The following is an 18,817-nucleotide window of genomic DNA, read 5'->3' as shown; positions in this document are numbered from 1 at the left end:
ATGGCTGCCTGGTGCTTTGGCCAGAGGCCCTTCAGCAAACCAATTTGCAATGTTCTTTTCAGCTCACCGAAGTCATCTTTCTGTCCTTTGTTTCCATCAGGCATGGCCATCTTGGTACTAACTCCTACCGGCAGGTTCGTCTGTCTGGGAGAGAAAGGGGTTGGTCACAGTTGAGCCAAAGTCAATATAAATTTCAATTTCTCACTGTGGGATCGGCAATGCCATCCTGACCAAAAGGGGAAAAAGAAGTGTAACAAATAATATTTCAGTGGCTGAGAGAGTTCAAATAGAGTCGAGAGGCTACTCTGGAGGTCACTCTTACGCATGCTTCAGTTAGACATGCTATCTAACATAACTTGCCAAACCCCAAACAAAACCATTCTTGCCAATCCTAAAGAACACCTAAGTTGATATATAAGATTCTACAAAGGTTCCCTTTACTACAATAACTTTCCAGAAACCTACAACCTCCAGATGGGTCCCTGGACCAGATAAATCCTGAAACCCAGACGGCCCAGCCTCTCCAAAGCATCAGCTAGTTCCATCCCCCTTTCCCACATTATCGACAGCCCTTTCCAACAAGAAAAAGTTAGAATAGCCATAACCTAAATACCCCTAAAGAGAGGGATAGAAAGATCAAAGGAGAAGGTAGAGTTATACAGAGAAGGTACTAAATCATTACATTGGTATTTCTTTTAGTCTCCAGTGCTTTAGAGCAGCTAGAAGTAAAAAATAAAATTGTGGGATTGTAACCCATACCAAACTCTGAAATCTGCTCTATAACTAATTGTTGCAGCATGCTTTGAAATGTATTGCTTTTTGTATATGAGTTTTATTTTTCAGAATAAGAACAGAAAATTCAGTTCCTGTCTGCAACGAGACCCACTGCGTCCCTCTGCCATAATGTATAGAGAATCCCCCGTGCCGCATCCCTTGCTTTCACCTTTTTCTCTTTTTCCAGCCACAAGATTCGCAATTCAAATGCTGTCCAACAAGCCTGTGACACTGGCCCTCTGCGCTGACGTCCTCCATCTTCTCTCAGCAGGACCGGTTCTCCCTCTGCGCTCACTCCAAGGCTCGGGCGTTGAAAACGCAGGCGTGGGGTGCATGCCCAAGGCACTACTTTTAAACTATCTGCACCTATGGGTGCGGTGTATTTTACAAAACCACTATGAGTTCTCCTTTTTTTTCAAATAAGCACATGCTGCTTTTCTGTGTGAGAAAAGCTTTGTTAACGAGGGGACACCCAAAGGCAGGAGGACAGCAACTTCAAACGCAGAGCGGCTCACCGACAAGTGGCTTCTGCTTTCCCAAGTAGATTTACCTTTTCAACAGTCGCACTCGCTGCTGTCTGGCTTGGTGGCAGGTCTTCTGCTCTGATCTGTCGCCGGGGCAGAGAAGCCAAGGGTGCCTGTAGCAGAAGCCCTGGGTTCGGAGAGCTGCCGGTTTGAGCCTGGAGGACCTGGGATGCCCCAGGCCAGTTGCCACCCCTGCTTTCCCCCCTCACCACTGTGTCAAATAGGAGACTCCCCCCACCCACCTAGGAAGATAAAAACACAACTGCCAGCGATGAATTGCAACACTGCTATTCTACAGATTTCCAGAAAGTCTATGCAAAGGAGTTGGGCTACTGGTTCGCTTTTACTTTTTAAAGGTAACATAATTGTCAAGAAATTTTTTAAAATCTCCTTGGTCAAAATAGCCACACCTAAAGAAAAAATAATTTATTTTCCTATTGGTCGGATGTTTAAAGGTAAAAAGTGTAGCCAGGACAAGAATCTCGACTTGCCATTTCCTAGGCATGGGACCTTGGGCAAGAGTTCTGTGCCTCAGTTTCCTCCGGGGTAAATGGTTATGGTAGCACTATCTAGCTCAAAAGATTGTGTGGGTAATACAAATGAGATGAGCACAGTTCTTGGAATTCTTTGGAAGTCTTCTCCAGAAGCAACCAGGTCTTCACTTCCCATCCCAACTCCATGCAGACAAGTAGCTGCATACTTTGCCTGCTGCACCCTTATCCTAAGCCTAATTTATTGTTAGCTATTATTATGATCGTTTTATTTCTGCAAAATACCAACATGTTCAACAGCGCTCCCTTCCCAAGTGAAGTAAACATCTGAGTTCATTTGCTGTTTGGTCTTAAAAAGTTCACATTCCCTCTTTTTTACGCTTATGACTTTTCCTTTATTGTAAACACAGTCAAATCTATAGCAGCTGTAGTTATTTTGCAGAGGTCTAAATATCATCCAACTTTTTATTATGGAAATTTGCAAACAGAATAATGCAGCATGCACCCATGTGCTCTTCTCTGGGGCCAAGCATGGCCCTTTTGTCCTGTTTGCTTCATCTATCCTTTTCCCGTTCTTCTTTATTTTTGCTGCAGTGGAATTTTTATAGTGTCCATCAAGTCCTATACATCATGGCACTATGTGTGCACCTGTAAGAAAATGAGGAATTTCTCTATATAACCGCTCTATTAGTTCTACTAACAAAGTTAACATTGTCTAGTACCCAGTTCAAATTCAGACTTCCCTATTTGGCTCAAAAATGACTATTTATAGTTGGCTCTCTCAGACCAGGATGCAAACAAGGCCTGCACTTTCCATGTGATGATTCCATATCTTAAGACTGTGTAAATAACCGTGTAAATTGTCTTCTATTTTTAGTATTTTTTATTGCGAAATATAACATATATAACATAATAAATTTTCAAAGTATGTTTTAACAAATGGTTTTAGAATAAATGTCAAAGTATGGTATGGATTACAATTCCACCGTTTCGGGTGTCTCCTTCTAGCTGCTCCAAGACACTGGAGACTAAAAAGAAATATCAATATAATGATTCAGCGATCGTGTTCATTTGTTAAAGCCTATCTTCTCTGATACAACTCCTCTTTCTCCTTTGATCCTTCTCCCACTCTTTAGGGATATTTGGGCAATGGCCATTATAACTTCTTCATGTGGAAAAGGGGTGTCCACATTATGGGGTAGGCGGATGCAACTCGATGATCTTGGAGAGACTGGTAACTCTGAGTTTCAGGGCTTATCTGGCCTAAGAACCATCTAGAGGTGAAAAATAAACTCAGTGAGTGAAACTTTGAGCTTCAAATAGAGCCCTGGGTATTTTCAGGGTTTACAGGAATACTGCTACTTACTTGTAGCCCCAGCGTTGCCAGATACCCCCTGCCCCTGGCCAACTGCATGACATTAGGCTGGCCATTCTCTCTTTTGGGGCCTCCAACTACCCTTCCAATTTGAGGGCATCTGATTCTGGTGCCAGTGCTAAAAATCTTTGGCAAAATCAAGTGAAATCCTTTCAGCCTTTGCTGAAACCGATAGAAGTTACCCAATCCACCCAAAGGGTATATATTAACAAACCCATAAGGACTGGGGGGCTGAGGAAGAAACAAAACCCCCAAATTCTGCAAGCTGAAGAGTAGATAGTCAAGTGATAAATGATTTAGCACTCTAAGAAAACCTTAAACTGATGGTGAGACAAGCCAGGAGCCTCTGGGCTTACACCAGAGAACCCCCAAAAGGCTTGAGAAAAACTGGCCAGGTGACCATAATGAAAAGAGAGGGTTAATTAGCTAAGTAAGCTGGGTGCTGTCCTTTCCCCATCCCCCACCCCCACCCCCAGCTTGCAAAATGCTGACAACCAGGCTTAGAGCAGGATATGTCCTTTCTGAAGAACAGGACCTGCCCGAGAGCAAAGAACTTCTTGGACATCCCTGTGAACAGTGAGTCTACTGTTGAATGCACAGTCAACAGGCACCAGACACAGCTCTCAGTTACCCATGCTCACCTGGGAGCTGACACCCAAAGGCCATAGGCATTCCAAGGGCAGAGTCCTAAATGACAAGCAGCGAAGTAACAGACAGAGGAAAGCAACTTGGAGGACGCAGAATAAGTTGGGAGAACAGAGCTGTAAAATAAAAAAAGTGGAGTGCCAAGATGGCAGCTTAGAGAGGTGCGTAATTTAGTTCGTCCTCCAGAACAACTACTAAATAAGCAAGAACAGTACAGAACAGCTCCTGGGGCCATGTCAGTGACTGGACTCACAGCATACCCCAGTCTGGACCAGCTGGACAGGCCGCAAACCCCCCCAGAACCGTGAGTTCCCCAAGCCGCGGCAGTCGGCGCCCCTCCCCTACAGGCTGCTTCCCAGAGGGGAAAGAAAAGGGACTTTACCAGCAGCAGGGGCTGAGCGCAACTAAGCTTCAAACATTAATTAATTAATTTGTGGAATTAATTCACAAATTCTGACTACTAAAAATAGGCCCCCAGCTCAGCTGAACCTGGTCAAAGCAGAGGTTGCTGGAAACGGAACGGAGAAAGTAAAAAAGAAGCAGGTTTTTTTGATCTGATAGGACATGATACTGCCAAGGGCCTGGACCCTGAAGGAAAGGAGGAGACGAGAACAATCCTCAAGAACAGTGGCTTGGTCTCTCGATTTGGGAGGCCCTAATGTCTGAGACAGTATCAGGGGTTTCCCCAGTGGCAAAGTTTAATAGTTCCATATTTTTTATCATTCCTCATGAGACATTGCCAGTGCTTTTAAATTATCTGCTCAACATACTCAGGGATGTATTTATAAGCCCTCATTCCCATTCTGGGCTGTATGTGTTTGGGTTGTTTAAATGATCTGTCCAAACAGGTTGAGTTAGAAAGTCCCCCAAAATTACAACATAAGCTAATTAGAGCTAATAAATGAATTCAGCAAAGTGGTGGGATACAAGATCAACATGGAAATCTCAGGAGAAGGAAATTAAGTAAACAATATCATTTACAATACAACTAAAATAATCAAATGCCTAGAAACAAATTTAACCATGGATGAAAAGGTCTTGTACACAGAAAACTACAAAACACTGCTAAAAGAAATCAAAGAAACCCTAAATAAATGGAAGGATAGTCTGTGTTCATAGAGTTAGGGAAGACTAAATATCATTAAGATGTCAATTCTACCCAAATTGATTTATAGATTCAACAATCCCAATAAAAATTCCAATGGCCTACTTTGCAGAAATAGAAAAGTCAATGATCAAATTTATTTAGAAGGGTAAGGGGCCTTGAATAGCCAAAAATATATTAGAAAAGAATATGAAATTTGAAGAATAACACTTTAAAGCATATTGCAAAGCTACAGTAGTCAAAATAGCATGACACTGGCATAAGGATAGATATATTGACCAATGGAATCAAATTGAGAGTTCAGAAATAGATGCATCTATGGCTAATTAATTTTTTAATTAAGATTTTATTGAATTTAATTTTAAAGTAAAAAAATTTAAGTAAAAAGTATTTTATTTAATTTAGCTCTTATTTGACAATCATTGAACCATTTGGTTTGATTTTTGTACATATTGGCAAAAAGAGTTCTAATTGAATTTTCGACAGATTTTACATTAAATCTAGAAAGCACATGGGTAGTACTGACACCTTAGCAATATTTACATCTTCCAAGCCAAGAACACAGGATATCTCTGACTTTATAGAGGTTTTATTTAATATCTTTCACAAATGTCTTGCAGTTTTCATTGTGTAAGTCATTTACATCCTTGATTATATTTATTTTCAGATTTTCATAATACTATTATAAATTGAAACGTTTTTATGATTTAATTTTTGGAAGTTTCTTGATGATGTATAGAAACACAAATGATTTTTGAATATAGATATTGTACCCTGCAACTGTGTTAAATTAGTTCATGAGACCTAGTAGGTTTCTTGTGGATTCACGAGGATTTCTACACAGAGGATCATATAATTTACAAATAGAGGTAAATTTACTCCTCCCTTACAATTTTGTTGGTCTGTTTTATTTTATTTTTATTTTTATTGCTATATATTATATATTCACATATCATGTAATCATCAAAAATGTATAATCAATGGTTCACATTATCATCATATAGCTGTGCATTCATCACCACAACGGACTTTTCTTCTTTTTTGTTAAAAATAACATATATACAAAAAAAGGAATAAATTTCAAAGCACATTGCAATGATGAGTTGTAGAACAGATTTCAGAGTTTGGTATGGGTTACAATTCCACAATTTTAGGTTTTTATTTCTAGCTGCTCTAAGGTACTGGAGACTAAAAGAAATATCGATGTAATGATTCAGCAATCATACTCATTTGTTAAACCCTACTTTCTCTGTATAACTCCACCATCACCTTTGCTCTTTCTCCTACTCTTTAGGGGTATTTGGCTGTGGCCTGTCTGACTTTTTCATGTTGGAAGGGGCTGTCGATAATATGGACTGGGGGTTGGAACTAGCTGATGTTCTGAGAGGCTGGGCCCTCTAGGTTTCAGAACTTATCTGGTCCAGGGACCTATCTGGTGGCTGTAGGTTTCTGAAAATTACCCTAGTGCATGGAAACTTCATGGAATCTTATATAACACTCTTGGTGTTTTAGGATTGGCAGGAGTGCTTTTGGTTGGGGTTTGGCAAGCTGTGATAGGTAGCAATGTCTAACCGAAGCTTGCATAAGAGTGACCTCCAGAGTAGCCTCACAATTCTATTTGAACTCTCTCAGCCACTGATACCTTATTTGTTACATTTCTTTTCCTCGTTTTGGCCAGGATGGCATTGCTGATCCCATGGTGCCAGGTCCAGACTCATCCCTGGAAGTCATCTCCCATGCTGCAAAGGAAACTTTCACCCCTGGATGTCATGTCCCATGTAGGGGGGAGGACCATGATTTCACTTGCAGAGTTGGGTTTAGAGAGAGAGAGAGAGGCCACATCTGAGCAACAAGAGAGGTCCTCCAGAAGTAACACTTAGGCATACCTATAGGTAGGTTAAGCTTCTCTGCTGCATACATAAGCTTCACAAGAGCTAGCCTCAAGGTCATTATGTGTCCTTAATGTTTGACACAGTATCAGGAGTTTCCCTGGTGGTAAAGTTTAATAGCTCCATATTTTTTCTCCTATTCCTCAAGTGACTTTGCCAATACTTTTTGATTATGTGCTTAATAAACTCTGGGATTTATCCAGGCATTAAATTAAGCTGTGCAGAATTAAAGGTTCTCATTCTTATTCTGGGACCCCTATGTTTGTATTGTTTAAATGATCCATCCAGACAGGTTGAGTTAGGTTATGTGCTACAGAAAATATAGGTTCTGGAAAAAATAAATCTTTCTTCCTTTGGTCTCAAAGAGGAGATGAGGGTTCTAAAATACAGACAAGTCTTCCTTACCCTTGTGTTCTGAATTACCTTAATCCCAACCTGATAGGCTTCATTCTTATTCTGAAATACCAGGTTATACATTTATAAAACAGCCTCTCAATTCCAAAAATAACAATTACCACTCCAGATTAAATGTGACTGCTATAAGAACATACAATCTGGATCCTGTTTCCTCAGGGGGCCTTGATTAAATTTCTTATTATTTAGAATAAGTATTTTCTGAATGAGACCATACAATATTTACCCTTTTTTTTCTGCCTTATTTTGCCTCACTAAATGTCCTACAGGTTCATTCACAACTTTGCATGCCTCACAACTTTGTTCCTTTTTGTAGCAGCACAATATTTGATCATATGTATACACCATCATCTACTTCTCAGTCAGTGCATCCTTCAGCCACCTCCATTCACTGAGCATCATGTATAATGACCAAAGTCAACAGTTCATCAACACTCTCAATTTTAGATAATTTCATTATTCCCAAGACAAAGAAAACCAATAAACACACCCTCACCAAATAGGAAATCCAAACCTCCCCTTAACTCTTGTCCCTTCCCCCGTTATTTATCCCTAGTGTTGATATTTTCCTGTTAAACATAGGAAAATATATTTTGAAACCACGTATCTGAGTATTTAATATCCAGAATTTATAAATACATCCTACAATTCAAGAATATCAAGATGAACAACTTAGTTTAAAAAATGGGAAAGAGACTTGAACAGATATTCCTCCAAAGAGGAAATTCAAGTAGAAAAGAAGCACATGGAAAGATGCTTAATATCAGTAGTTATTAGGGAAATCCAAATTAAAATCACAATATAAATCACACCCACCAGAATGATGGAGAAATAGGAGCACTCATTTGTTGCTGGTGGGAATGTAAAAGGTACATAGCAAACCACTGCAGAAGATAGTTTGGCAGTTCCTCAGGAAGCTAAGTGTAGAATTGTCTTATGATTTGGTGATCATATGCCCAAAAGAATTGAAAGCAAGGACTCAAACAGATATTTGCACACCAATGTTCATAGCGGCAATGTTCTTTAATTGCCCCAAAAAGGACACGGCACAAATGTTCATCAACCAATGACGGGATAAATGAAATGTGGTATATACATATGATGGAATATTATTCAGCCATAAAGAAGAATGAAGTCCTAATGTATGCAGCAAGATGGATCTTGAGGACATTATGTTGAATGAAATAAGCCAGACACAAAAGGGCAAATATTGTAATATCTCACTGTCATGAATTAACTATATTAAGCAAACTCGAAGAATTAGAATCTAGCATATGAGTTACCAGGAGATAGACTGGGTTTAGAGAATGGGGAGTGAATGCTTAACTTGTACAGGATTTCTGTTTAAGTTGATGGTAAATGGTGGGAATGGAGGGTGGTGGTAGCACATTACTGTGTCACCAAGAAGCACTGAACTGAATGTGGTTGAAAGAGGAAACTTTAGAATGTGTATATTACTAGAATAAAATCAAGAGATAAAACATAGGACTATACAACACAGTGTACTCTACTGTAGTTGATGGACCATGGCTAATAGTACAAATATAAGAATGCTCTTTCATGAATTATAGCAAATGTCCTATACTAATATAAGGCGTTAATATTAATTGGGTGGTATATGGGAAAAATACACTTAAAGTAACTTATGGATAATGGATAATGGTACAATTTTAATAATCTCTCATTGATTGTAACAAAGGCAAGTAATGTTAAAAAATAATACAAATATTTAAACAATTCTATTATCAATTGTAACAAATGTTCTACATCAATGCAAGCTATTGGGGGGTAGTGTGGTGCATGGGAATTCTATATTTTATGCATGATTATCCTATAAACCCACAATTTCTCTAAAAAAACAAACAAGACCCAGGGTCTTAAGATATTTGGGGGCAGAAATGAGGAACATTTGATAAATTCCTGGGAACAAAAGGTACTCACTTCCTCAATGCCTTGGTAGTGTGAAAGTTCCCTGGTATCTTGACCTACCAGAGAAGGGATGGGGAAATCCTGAAAAAAGCCAAAGTTAACATTGCCTGTCAGATTAATGAAAGAGGGTTCCAAATGACAATTCAATTATAAAATTATAGGAAATAAATAAAGTTCTATTTCTTAGTTATCTGAACAGTAGATCAAGCTTTGTGCCTACTCTACAGAACATCCAAGAATGTTTGTGCTAGAAGAGGAGACCTCAAAGGTCAAGGAGACCCACTCCATCATTTTCTATGATTCCCATTAGACTGTAGGCTATAGAAAGGCAGTCGTTTTGCTCACAATGCATCCCAAGTGCTTAGAACAAAGTAGGGTGGGCACATACTGGGTGTTCAGTAAATATTGATGAATCATTTTGAACCTTTTTTTGTCTAACATTTTTGATTCCTTACACTATTTCTTCAAACATTTTAAACATACTTGTTCTCAAATCTCTTTTAGACTGTTTTACTAAAGCCAGTTTTGGGTATAAATGTTCACCGTTATCTGCTGACTTTCCCTCATGGTGGTTTGTTTTCTTATATGTTTTCTAATTTTTTACTGTAAACTCACTGCCAACAGAGGTTGTTTTCTATGTAAGTCTCTTATGTTCTAGTTTGTCAGAGTGACCCTACAGAGTTGTTTTGATTTTCCCTCTGCCTGAGGAGTCGTGGATTTTACAAAGTGTCAGAGTAATTTTTACATTAATTTTCAACATGGAGGTCCCTGAATCATTAAAACAGTATGAGCCCAAACCTCATTTCTGCACATGGCAGAGGCCTGGGATTCCAATTTCTCTCCAGTGACTATTTTTCCATTTATGGCTGCAGGTTTCTTTGAGCCATGTTTTTCTAGGCTCCATTTCACTAGAGCAAGCCCTTCACGATCCTTTGTTTGACATGGAGTCTTAGACTCCTTTCCCTGCATGGGTGTGGATGCCTCTAACCTCAACCGTATAGGACTATATTCCATCCTGATTCCCCTGTGAGGCCTTTGCCTCTGCTCTGAATTCTGCTACATTCTTGAGAATTCCACTTCTTGATTTCAAACTCATCTGTGTCTTATCATTTAAAATATATCATATTTTTCAAAGCATTCCCAGAAGGTTGAAATGAAGGGTTGTTTTTTTTCTTACATCAGCCTAATCTGCCAAATTGACTGGAAAAAGCAATTTATGACTGAGGAGAATAAGGCCCATAAAGATAAGGCTGTCTGGGTGGTAAGGGCTGTGGGGAAGTGAAGCTGAGACATACATCACGAACTATCAGATTCTATTTTCTTCAAAAATTGGAAAATCCAGATTTTTGCCTTGTGGCCTTGGAAAGAAAAAAATATACAACTTCCTTTTCATTTGCTGCACTTTCAAAACGTCATATGTCATACTGCATTTGATTTGAATTCTTGGGAAAGGTGGTGGCATCACTGTGATTCCTTGGGAGACTACTTTCTGACACTGTTTCATTGGGATAGTGGATGAGCTAGAGAATAATTTGGAATGGGGTCATGATGGAGAACGTTAGAGGTCATAAATCCACGGTGATTGTAATGCAGAAGGACAAATGGGTGCGGCAGCAGGAAACTGACCTGGAGTCATGAGAGAAAAAAGCCTCAAATATCAAACCAGAGTTCTATGAGGTAATCACACAACTGGTTAGATGATACAGACAACAAAATTTAAGTTTTGTTCACCTTGGGATGTGAAGCTGCAGCTGACCAGTGGGGGCCTAAAATCATCAATATGGCAGGCAAGCACTGGCAATATGAAGGCACCTAGCCTGACAAACCTGACTGGTGTTAGAACCATATTGGAAAGTACCATTAGGTCCCAAGACCTAGCCAAAATCCTGGGCTCCAGCTGCAGTGCTGTCTGGTCTCAGATGGTGTCCCTGCCCGGCTCTGTGGGTGGCTGGAGGTATAATCTGAGAAGGAAATCAGTCACATTGTAAAAGGAATCAAGGGCGTCCTCCTGCAAAGTATTCTTGGCCATGTGTTAGAGAGAGCAACGAAGAACCAGCTATTCGCATGGGGACTTGGACTTACTTTAAAGTGTTCTTTTTATCTGGAATGAACATATAATTTGGAATCAAGCAGAGCTTGGTTCTGAGCCCAGGTTCTCTACTTCTGGTTCTGTATATTTGGGCTAATTCCTTGACTTTCTTGAACCTCATGTGTTTCATTTCAGGGATTTGATCAGTAAAATGAGGATTATGAAGAGTTGGTTCCATGAGCATTGAATAAGACAATAAATGCAAAGTACCTGGCACTAATAGACTCTCAATAAATGGTCATTATGATTTTTTTGTGCATGGGCAGGCACAGGGAATCGATTCCAGGTCTCCAGCATGGCAGGCGAGAGCTCCACCACTGAGCCACCATTGCCTGCCCCATTATGATTTTTTTAAACAAACACTTCATACAAGGCGAATGGCAATATTGAGCAAAGCTACAGATATCACCTCTCAAAGAGATCTTCCTCAACCCTCAATCTAGTCTGGGCTCCTCTCTTACATTCTCTAACAAAGCTGGGCGCTTTTCCTTCAGACCATTCATTACTATGGTAACCATGTATGACTTGTTGAACTTCACAGTTGCCAACTCAGTGCTGAGGGAGAAATGACATCTCTAAACAAGAAAATCCCCACTCACATCCACCAGGTGTCCTTCTGAGGGGGTGAGGGGCTCGGTGCAACTGGATTTTCCAAATTCTCAAGATAACCTAGAAAATCTGATTTTTAAATGTGAAGTGTGCTAGTTTTAAGTGGTTGGGAAATACTTTAATTAAAAAAGAGATGTGTGGGTCCCCCAAAGTCATTTGTGGCCCACAACAGACCGGAGAGCTGCTGGCGTCCAATCTCTGGTTTGTGTCTGACTCTGTGGGTAGGCGGACTTAGGTCCCCCACTGCGTGTGCAGGAGACGCACAGTCTGGGCTAAATATCGAGGAGGGGGGGAGGGAGGGAGGGAGGAAGAGAGAGAGGAGGAGGAGGAGGAGGAGGAGGAGGAGAGGAGAAGAGAAGAGAGAGTTGTAAAGAAAAAAAAAGGAAGAAAAGGAGAGACAGAGACATAATAAAGAAGGGGGAGAAAGAAGTAAAAAAAGACTTCCTTTTTCTTCCTAAAAAGTATTGGAAAAATTGCCCATATTGAGAATATATAGGCAGTCTGGGTAAGTTTACAGATTTCCAATTTAGGAGTTCTAAGTTAATTAATAGAAACTATGAAAGAAAAACCATTTATTGCTTCTCTGTCATTTTCAGGGAAAAATAGAATAATTATTTTTGTTGCTTTTATAATCGAATGATAAAATGAAAATGTTTTGACTACTGCAGAAGCAAAACTTGCCATGTGTAAGTATTGCATTGAACAGACTGTGAGCTGCATATTGTCAAACCAATTTTTGTTTGCTGGGAAATAGAATTTAATCTCTGACCTCAAGTTTCATCATGCAATGAGCTTGCTAAATACACCGAACTGAAGATTTCCATGGTAGTATGATTTGTGGACTGACTTGAACTCTGAAAGTCATTGCAGCTGCCATTTGGTGAAAAATAGGAAAACAGGGCTGTGGGGAGCTTAGGCTTCTAGATCCAAAGGAAGGAGAGAAATATCAATGGTAGATTATTTAGGGGCTGTCTAAATTGGAATGGCTGTGTTTGATATACTTGTAAGTTTAAGGATTCCTAGAGATTTGTCTTTGGGGATGCTAACATGCCTCAGTAACTGTGGTAATAGAGTGGCCTGCTGCTCAGATTGCCTGCCTACAAAACTGCAAATTAATACATGTTTCGCAGAGATTTTTACTCTGGATTCTGCACTCAGTTTAGTTAGTATGGCTCAAGTCAAGACCTGCCACTGTGGCTGCCCAGTTTCTCATTTTTTGATGATGATTACATGTTATTTTTGTAATTAACAAATAATATGTGAACATCTTCTTATTCAGCAATGAGCAAGGGCTTCTTATGGCTTACCCAAGTAATGAGAATGATTAAAAATCCTGGTTGCACATTATAATTGCCTAGGTGATTAAAAAAAGACATACCTGTGCTCAGGTTCTACTTCAGACCAATCAGAATCTCTGGGGGGTGGATCAGGCTTTGGCTTTTTGGAAAAGATATTTAGGTGGCTTAACATGCACCCAGCGTGCTCTGGGAAACTTACCAGAACAGCATATTATCAGGTCCCACTCCAGACCTACTGAATCAGAACTCCTGGACTGAGGCCCACCAAGCTTGATTTAATAAGTACTCTGCCAAAGTCCAAGAAGCACTGCCTCAGAGTATAGACTTAGCTTGATAGTCACACTTCTTAATCCAGCCTTAACTTCTCCAGACCAACTCATTACTAGTTTCCCTCTGTCCCCTTGCACTCTGACCAGGCTAGCTTATTGCATGTCCCCTGAGTCTCTTTGGCTAGGTGCCCCCTTCTCCTATGCTCTGGCCTCTTCCCACCATGCCTCGCAGCCTCCCTCTGTGCACCCACATTTTGTTCATCCATCAGGGTTCAGCTCATGCTTCACCACTATAACCCCATTACTCCATCTCCCTCCTCTTTAGCATTCGTTTATTTCTTCAACAAATATTTATTTCATGCCTATTATTTGTGAAGCATTGAGTGAAAGACAAAAAATATATATATGCCAGCATCTCTTTTCAGGATGCTTTTAATATCATTGGGAACAAAAGTGAAATTCCTATCTCATGTTGCTTATACATAGTTTATGTCAAATGAAAAGACCCTAGGTCTTTTTGACAGGATCTTTTGCCTTATCAGGTGTTCTACATTTTATTCTTGCACCAATGATTTTTTAAAAAGTATAGTAGGATTTTACTTTTATTCTGATTAAGTTCACATTTTGCATTTTATCCTGTCCATGGCAAAGTTTCAATTTTATCATTGTATTTATCTATCCCTTATAATTTTTTGTTTTCTAAAGTTTGATAAGTCTTCCTTCCCCCATGTATTTATATATATTACAAGTTTATTCATAACTTGGAAGATGAGAGGCTTTCTTGGGAACAGTTATACAGAATTATATTAAAAGAAGGAAAATATTTTGGTAGAGAGCATTGACTGATTTGAAATCTTAAAGAGGTTGACCAGATGTCTTCTTTACAAGATGGCTTTCAAAGTAAGTACATTTTTAAGTGAAGGGTAAATATAAGCTTGATACAGTCATTTTAAAGGTTTAACATTTATCCTTCCCTTGTAATACATTTACTGTCTGTGGGAGAGTTATTTGGGAAAGTTTTATAAATAAGCATTAGCTCCTTAGACTCTGGAAAAGAGAAAAGCCATCATAATCTGATGACACATTATTCAGACCAGACATTGTTTTCATGTATTGGGTTTCTTTTTCTTGTGCTTTTTTTCTTTTTTTTTCTTTTTTTTTTGCTGGAGGTGGGGGTGGGGCATCAGAAAATCTAAAAAGGCTTTTCTAAAACTCTCTGGTTTTTTTGGGAAGGCCACAGGGATTTAAAATTTATTTTTATTATGGTTAACATAAATATCACATAAAGTGTCCAATTTTAACCACTTTCTAGTATACATTCAGTACAATTGTATAGTCTACCATTGTCTAGTACACAATTCTAGTACACAATTCACAACAGTGTCACAACATTGTGCTACTATCAACAACATCCACTACCGAAACCCTTCCATCTCCCCAAACAGAAACTCTGCATCAGTCAAGCATTTACTCCCCATTCCCCACCCCGCCCCCTGCCCCTGGTAACCTGTCTTCTAATCTCTGACATTATGAACTTGAATATTCTAAGTGTTCCATATAAATGAGATCGTGTAATGAGTGTCTTCTTGTGTCTGGCTTATTTATTTGTTTAGATATGGGATGAAAGGAGGAAAAGTGGATGTTGAAGACGATGAGCTGGGGACTGAGGATATGAAGTTTGGAGGTGTGAGAAGGTGGTCGGGAGAGTGTGGGGCTGCAGTGGGGCTGAAAACCAGAATATCGATAATTTGTTCCAAGAAGAGAGGAAAGGAACCAGATTTCTTTGTAACATCTTTTAAAAATGAAAACTTTTTCCTCCTATTTACAAAAGTAAACTGTTCGCTGTAGAAATTTTGGAAAATGCAGAAATGTAAAGACTCTACTATTGTTAGTTCTTTGTTTTGTTTGTAGCCTTTCAGCTTTCAAAAGAACTAAATGTTTACAGTCATGGATCAAACATAGTTTACAATAATAGGATTATATTAAACCTGTGATTTTATAACCCAAATTCATTTTTTTAACATTTTTTATTGTAAGATATAACACATACAAAGCAAAGAGAGAAAAATCAATAATTTTCAAAGCACACTTCAACAAGTAGTTACAGAACAGATCACCAGTGTTTCTCATGGGCTACCATTCCACTATCTCAGAGTTTTCCTTCTAGCTGCTCCAAAACACTGGAGGTATAATCTAAATTTTTAAGTAAATAAAATTTCGTATATTTTTATGTCATTCAATATGTATCTATATTATCATTTTTAATGGTCAGAATGTTTCACAATTTAACTATTCGTATATTATTGGCATTCCCCCGACATTAGTTTGTTTTTTTACCTATGGATTCTATTCGTTCTCTTAAAATTCTCCTCTCTCTTTTCCACTTTAAAATGTTCATACAAGTGTTTTTCATAAACTCTTTTCTTTAGCAAGCTTTGCAGGACTTGTATAGTTGTTTGGAAATTGACACTTTCTCTTTTATTGCACCTCTCTGTCTTTTACTTTTTTTTTAGAAATTTCCTCAATGTTATTTTTCAACTCTTTTGTTTAGTTTCTAGCTTCTGATAACATATTTATAATTTCTAAAAATTCTTTTTGTTCCTGAAAATATCTTTTCAGGTTATTCTGTTCTTTTATGGAGTACAATATCTTATCTCTCTGAGTACTTTTTTTCTTTTTCTTTCTTTTTTTTATTAATTAAAAAAAATTTTTTTGGCTTTACAATAGGATTTTATTAGCTTGCAAGCTTACAGTTTTTTTTAACTTTTTATTAATTAAAAAAATTAAACAAAACATTAAGATATCATTCCATTCTACATATACAATCAGTAATTCTTAATATCATCACATGGTTGCATATTCATCATTTCCTAGAACATTTGCATCAATTTAGAAAAAGAAATAAAAAGACAACAGAAAAAGAAATAAAATAACAGAGAAAAAAAAGATTATACATACCATACCCCTTACCCCTCACTTTCATTTACCACTAGCATTTCAAACTAAACTTATTTTAACATTTGTTCCCCCTATTATTTATTTTTATTCCATATATTCTACTCTTCTGTTGATATAGTAGCTAAAAGGAGCATCAGACACAAGGTTTTCACATTCACAGAGTCTCATTGTGAAAGCTATATCATTGTTCAATCATCATCAAGAAACATGGCTACTGGAACACAGCTCCACATTTTCAGGCAGTTCCCTCCAGCCTCTCCACTACATCTTGAACAACAAGGTGATATCTACTTAATGCATAAGAATAACCTCCAGGATAACCTGTCGACTCTGTTTGGAATCTCTCAGCCATTGACACTTAGTCTCATTTCTCTCTTCCCCCTTTTGGTCGAGAAGGTTCTCTCAATCCCTTGATGTTAATTCTCAGCTCATTCTAGGATTTTTCTCAGTCCTTTGATGCTGAGTCTCAGCTCATTCCAGGATCTCTGTCCCACATTGCCAGGAAGGTCCACACTCCTGGGAGTCATGTCCCACGTAGAGACAGGGTGGGTGGTGAGTTTGCATGTTATGTTGGCTGGAGAGAAAGGCCACATCTGAGCAACAAAAGAGGCTCTCTTGGGGGTGACTCTTAGGCCTAATTTTAAATAGGCTTGACCTATCCTTTGTAGGGTCAAGTTTCATATGAACAAACCCCAAGACTGAGGGCTCAGCCTATAGCTTTGGTTCTCTAGACAGCTTATGAGAATATTAAGAATTCAACTTGGGGAAGTTGAATTTTCCCCTTTTCTCACCATTCCCCCAAGGGGACTTTGCAAATACATTTTTATTCACTGCTCAAATCACTCTGGGATTGATCGGGGCATCACTGTGGACAAACCAACACAATCTCATGTCCTACCTGAGATTCCTAGTACTTATGGCATTCAGTCAAACTATCTACATAAGTTATATTAGGAAATGCACTAGTCAAAATATAAATTTTGTAACAAATAAACATTTTTTGCTTTAGTCTCACACAGAAGGTGACGTTTTAAAATATTGATTACCATCTATTTTCAGCACCCTGCAATAATGACATTCCTTTGTTCTTCCTCATGCAAAAACATTTTTAAAATTTGTACATTGTAAATTTCACTATTATTATACACTCTAGGCATTCCTAGATTATACCATCTCGATCTTTACCATCTATCTTTCTTTCTGATTTCATTTATGTCCCCAGCCCTCCTCCCTCTATCATTCTCACATGCAGCTTCATTCAGTGTTTTAACATAATTATATTACAGTTAGGTAGTATTGTGCTGTCCATTTCTGAGTTTTTGTATCCAGTCCTGTTGCACAGTCTGTATCCCTTCAGCTCCAATTACCCAATATCTTACCCTATTTCTATCTCCTGATGGTCTCTGTTGCCAAGGAAATTTTCCAAGTTTATTCACTAATGTCAGTTCATGTCAGTGAGACCATACAGTATTTGTCCTTTAGTTTTTGGCTAGTCTCACTCAGCATAATGTTCTCTAGGTCCATCCATGTTGTTACATACTTCATAAGTTTATTCTGTCTTAGAGCTGTATAATATTCCATCGTATGTATATACCACAGTTTGTTTGGCCACTCATCTGTTGATGGACATTTTGGCTATTTCCATCTCTTTGCAATTGTAAATAATGCTGCTATAAACATTGGTGTGCAAGTGTCCATTTGTGTCTTTGCCCTTAAGTCCTTTGAGTAGATACCTAGCAGTGGTATTGCTGGGTCATATGGCAATTCTATATTCAGCTTTTTGAGGAACCGCCAAACTAGCTTCCAGAGCAGTTGCACCATTTGATATTCCCACCAACAGTGAATAAGTGTGCCTCTTTCTCCACATCCTCTCCAGCACTTGTCATTTTCTGTGTTATTGATAATGGCCATTCTGGTGGGTGTGAGATGATATCGCATTGTGGTTTTGACTTGCATTTCTCTAATGGCCAGGGACATTGAGCATCTCTTCATGTGCCTTTTGGCCATTCGTATATCCTCTTCTGATAAGTGTCTGTTCGAGTCTTTTGCCCATTTTGTAATTGGGCTGTCTGTCTTTTTGTTGTTGAGTTGAACAATCTCATTATAAATTATGGATACTAGACCTTTATCTGATATGTCGTTTCCAAATATTGTCTCCCATTGTGTAGGCTATCCTTTTACTTACTTGACGAAGTTCTTTGATGCACAAAAGTGTTTAATTGTGAGGAGTTTCCATTTCTTTCTTTTTTTTCTTCAATGCTAGTGCTGTGGGTGTAAGGTCTAGAAAACCACCTCCTATTATAATATTTATAAGCTATCTCCCTACATTTTCTTCTAACAGTTTTATGGTCTTAGATCTTATGTCTAGGTCTTTGATCCATTTTGAGTTAATTTTTGTATAGGGTGTGAGATATGAATCCTCTTTCATTCTTTTGCATATGGATATTC

The 18,817-nt window shown here is 38.5% G+C and overlaps 1 long non-coding RNA gene across 1 annotated transcript in view; it reads left to right on the top strand.

The window, feature by feature from the left end:
• LOC143688327 (uncharacterized) overlaps nt 1-15,183 on the top strand; it is a 37,793-nt gene extending 22,610 nt beyond the window's left edge. Inside the window, exons 2-3 of the long non-coding RNA XR_013177949.1 lie at nt 844-905; nt 15,025-15,183. This is a non-coding gene — a long non-coding RNA (uncharacterized LOC143688327). The remainder of the gene's footprint in view (nt 1-843; nt 906-15,024) is intronic.
• Nucleotides 15,184-18,817: the final 3,634 nt, after the last annotated feature.

This window comes from Tamandua tetradactyla, chromosome 1 (genome assembly GCF_023851605.1).
Source record: "Tamandua tetradactyla isolate mTamTet1 chromosome 1, mTamTet1.pri, whole genome shotgun sequence".
Lineage (NCBI taxonomy): Eukaryota > Metazoa > Chordata > Mammalia > Pilosa > Myrmecophagidae > Tamandua > Tamandua tetradactyla.
The sequence above is the reverse complement of the archived record's forward strand: the minus strand, read 5'-3'. Positions and strand labels throughout refer to the sequence as shown.